Source organism: Alosa sapidissima, chromosome 4 (genome assembly GCF_018492685.1).
Source record: "Alosa sapidissima isolate fAloSap1 chromosome 4, fAloSap1.pri, whole genome shotgun sequence".
NCBI lineage: Eukaryota > Metazoa > Chordata > Actinopteri > Clupeiformes > Clupeidae > Alosa > Alosa sapidissima.
This window is the reverse complement of record NC_055960.1, coordinates 38,332,900-38,337,899: the sequence shown is the minus strand read 5'-3', so window position 1 is coordinate 38,337,899 and position 5,000 is coordinate 38,332,900. Positions and strand designations below refer to the sequence as shown.

The 5,000-nt window shown below is 42.6% G+C and overlaps 1 protein-coding gene across 1 annotated transcript in view; it reads left to right on the top strand.

Annotated features, from left to right (window-relative positions):
- Window positions 1-5,000, top strand: part of LOC121706757 (kazrin-like) — a 138,020-nt gene that overhangs the window by 115,042 nt on the left and 17,978 nt on the right.

Genomic DNA, 5,000 nt, shown 5'->3' with positions numbered 1-5,000 from the left:
TATAGTATATATATATATATATATATATATATATATATATATATATATATATATATATATATATATACTTATACTTATATACTTATATACATATATATACTTATACATGTGTGTGTTTGTCCAGCCTGGCACACACACACACACACAACACACACACTCAGAGGGACTGCAATCAGAGGATAGAGGACTAGACTAACATGTCTGGCACACACACACACACACACACATGCACACTCTCAGAAGCACTGTGATCAGAGACTAACATCACTGACGGTACTGACGTGTCCTTACTCTGAGGAAAAGAGCTATTGAGGCTTTTATGCAAAAATTCAAACTCAAACTCAAACTCAGGACTCAAACTCAGGACTCAAACTCAAACTCAAACTCAGGACTCAAACTCAGGGTGACTTCAGGGAAGGAACTTCCACTGCTCCACTCCTGTGTGTGTGTGTGTGTGTGTGTGTGTGTGTGTGTGTGTGTGTGTGTGTGTGTGTGTGTGTGTGCGTGTGTGCGTGTGTGTGTGCGTGGTGTGTGTGTAGTGTTTGGGCACATACATTTGTTTGTTATGTGTTGTATATGTGTGTGTGAGTGTGTGAGTAGGGTTTTGTATATTGAGATTAAGCAGCACTGTCATATTGATAGCTGCTCTTCCATCTTGTTTAGTCTTTTAAATTATTTTGACAGAAAAGGCCCATGGACCAATCAGTAATGCACCCAACCAGCTGGTTGTGTGTGTGTGTGTGTGTGTGTGTGTGTGTGTGTGCACAGTGACTGTCTCATATGAGGGGTTGTCTGGGAACTTGCTTGCATATAGACATTCACACAAAAGCTTTCACACAACTGAAAAATGATACACTTACATACACAACTGAAAGCTCTTACCAGAGGCGATTGCTCTAAGATTACAGGGGAAGCTCAGCCTCCTCTAAAATATCACGGAAAATCGCATCAAATAACACTATTACATTACAATAAGGTCTTGCCGGTCATTTATCGTGATTTTGCACCCGTAATACATTCCTGTGACGACACGATCCATCAAAAAACCCATAGACGCTCGGCTTCACTGGACTTTCAATGGCACTACAGAGTGGGCTGATCTCAGTGCCGAAAAGCTACACGTTTATTGGACAAGCGCCACAAAATCGTCGTTTCCAGGGAAGCCTCTGGGAGTGAATGGGACAGTGGGATGGCCCGGACGCCGACCTTCTGTATGATGATTGGAGGAACCCCCATAGAGGCTGGACTCTTTTTGATTGACAGCATATGTCGCAATCTGACAGGAAGTGGTTCAAGTTCAAGGGATGCGTTAACGTTAGTGCTGGCAGGTGAAGTCGAGAGGCACGGCAAGTTGCAGCTCAAATTCTCATAATTTGGGAGCAATACAGTCGGTTTCTATTTGTCTTTGTAAATAGCATACTGTAAATAAAACCGTAATGTGGAGTTACAGAGTTTGTGACTTGCCTTTGTTTCAGTTGTGTATTTAGGCTAAGTTAGGTAGCGCGCTATATAATGGTGTAGGCTACATTATGTCATGTCTGCCATGCCAACTCTATAGCCTACTGTTTGGCCTATTCTGGGTTTTGAGATAATTTTTGCCCTCAAAGAACAATATAGCACCTTAATAATATTAATTTAATAACTGACCATTTTTATCAGAGCTTTCCCTGTTCCAAAGAGCAGCAATCGCCACTGCCTCTTACATAGTCAAGTCAAGTCAAGTAATTTTTATTTATAAAGCGCATTTAACATGTACATAGTACAATCCAAAGCGCTCCACACAAAAGACATTGACACATAAAGACAAACAATGCTGGACGGAGCGGCGTAGTCACCAGCGTACCCGTGACATCAAGACATAAACAAACAATTTACAAAATAACAAAAGACACAAAACAGGTGCCAGACAGAGCGGCGTAATCGCCAGCGTACCCGTGACATCACACCAAGACATACACAAATAAACAGACAGACAAATACACAGAGACAGTAAAGCAAGCCTGTCTTTACAAAGACAGTAAGCTTACAGAACAAGACCAGACATAAAATAAACAGACTCAGCGCTCATGCAGACAAAGATAAAGACAAACAAAAACACTCAATAAGTGCACAGGCAGGTGATAGTGCTTCAGCAGTTTAGTCCACAGGCAGGTGATAGTGCTTCAGCAGTTTAGTCCACAGGCAGGTGATAGTGCTTCAGCAGTTTAGTCCCCGGTGAGTAGATCAGCCAGCATACACTATTGAAACGCTGTCTCACACACTAGTGAAATGCATCCTCTCACACACACATATGAAACCATTCACACACTATAGTGGAAGCCTCACACACACAAATGAAACACTATCATACAAACAACTGAAAAATGTTATACTTACAGACACAACTGATATGTGTGTGAGAGGATCTTTTCAGTTGTGTATATGAGTGCATTTCACTAGTGTGTGTGTGAGTGCATTTCACTAGTGTGTGTGTGAGTGCATTTCACTAGTGTGTGTATGAGTGCATTTCACTAGTGTGTGTATGAGTGCATTTCACTAGTGTGTGTATGGGTGCATTTCACTAGTGTGTGTGTGAGTGCATTTCACTAGTGTGTGTATGGGTGCATTTCACTAGTGTGTGTATGAGTGCATTTCACTAGTGTGTGTATGAGTGCATTTCACTAGTGTGTGTGTGAGTGCATTTCACTAGTGTGTGTGAGTGCATTTCACTAGTGTGTATGGGTGCATTTCACTAGTGTGTGTATGAGTGCATTTCACTAGTGTGTGTATGAGTGCATTTCACTAGTGTGTGTATGAGTGCATTTCACTAGTGTGTGTGTGAGTGCATTTCACTAGTGTGTGTGTGAGTGCATTTCACTAGTGTGCATTTCACTAGTGTGTGTGAGTGCATTTCACTAGTGTGTGTGAGTGCATTTCACTAGTGTGTGTGTGAGTGCATTTCACTAGTGTGTGTGTGAGTGCATTTCACTAGTGTGTGTATGAGTGCATTTCACTAGTGTGTGTATGAGTGCATTTCACTAGTGTGTGTGTGAGTGCATTTCACTAGTGTGTGTGACAGCGTGTCAATGGAGGAGGAGCCCTGTGAGTCAGGATAGCAGCGCTAATGCTAACGCTAACACACACACCACACACACACACACACACACACACACACACACGCACACACACACACTCCCAGTGAGTCAGGATAACAGATCTAATGCTAACATACACACACACTCACACATACCATACATACACATGTGTATTCCTGTGCACACACACCCCCACACACACACACGCATACATAGGGCAATGGACGAACACACTCACAAGCACAGCATGGCAGGCTAATGTAGATGTTTGTGTGTGTGTGTGTGTGTGTGTGTGCGTGTGTGAGATTTGGCTCCTGAGCCTGTCCATACTTGCCCTAACGGGTACAGCTTCTGCATGTTGTTATATAACATGAGGTATGTAGCAGATAAGCACTGTCATCACACACACACGCACACACACACACGCGCACACACACACGCACGCACACACATGCACACGCACACACGCACACATGTTGTGTGTGTAGGAGCGTATACTCTCAAACTAAAGCTGTAATTGAAGCCTGTCAAATTGAGATAGTCATTCTGTGTGTGTCTGTGTGTGTATGAATGTGTGTGTGTGTGTGTGTGTGTGTGTGTGTGTGTGTGTGTGTGTGTGTGTGTGCACGCATATGTTTTGACTCAGGGCTAGTCCACACGTACAAAACCGATCTTTTTTTCCTCCGTCTTCCCTGAAACCGCATCAAGAATATTTGCGTCCAAACGGATCCATCTCAACACGACTCAACACGTTACTTCATACCCCAGACCTATAGGTGGCACTGTTTCTTTACAGAAATTGAGCAAAATGTTTGTGCTTTACAAACAGACAGAATAGTCTATGACGAAATGGCTAGTGCAAGGAAACCAGAATTGTTTGTGTGGACTGATGGTGAACTGTCAACTGTAGTCAACTGTAAAACTAATAAACTTTATTTTACGGTTTGTGAAGGGTGCAGTCCCGTCCTTTATTTGGCTAACGCAGGTAGGCCTACTAATCACCTTTACTTTCTTTGGTTGTAGGATAGTCCGTGATTCACATTAGTTTTGGCTATCACCGCAATTAGGCTACTAAACGCAAGGCTTACCCAAGTTCTAGGCTACTCTGTCGCCACATTTATAATATTGCTATAAAACCTTCGTTAGTAACAGACAATACGTTTGCCTGCATCAAATCAAATCGCGCATTTGCATTCAGTGTGCTACCATCGGCTTAACGTGAGTTCTAAGCGTCTTTGTATGCTTATATCTGATTTCACTCGACTGTGAATGCATGTATATATATGTTGTAAGACATGTAAAATAAATGAATGACACTGGCACTACGCACAAATTAATGTAGCCTAAACTTACACCGCACTTTCCTAATAACTTAAGTTCTCTCGCGTCACTGACAGTAGCTAGAATGCATTAAAAAACACCGGGAAAAACAGTGTTCAGTCCACTATTTGTTTGTGTTTGTGTTTGTAATCTGAGTTCTGATCAGGTATTTAGATCTGTGTGTGTGTTGTGTGTGTGTGTGTGTGTGTGTGTGTGTGTGTGTGTGTGTGTGTAATCTGAGTTCTGATCGGGTGTTTAGACCTGTGTGTGTGTGTGTTTTTGTGTGTGTTTAATCTGAGTTCTGATCGGGTGTTTAGATGTTTGTGTTTAGACCTGTGCTGTGCTGTGCTGTGCTGTGCTGTGCTGTGTGTGTGTGTGTGTGTGTGTGTGTGTGTGTGTGTGTGTGTGTGTGTCTGTGTCTGTGTCTGTGTCTGTAATCTGAGTTCTGATCGGGTGTTTAGACCTCTGTGTGTGTGTGTGTGTGTGTGTATGTGTCTGTAATCTGAGTTCTGATCGGGTGTTTGACCCCATAATCTGTGCTAATCTCATGATCTGTCATAAACATATGAGCATCATCCCAGCAACAGAGCTACTGCTACAGCACCA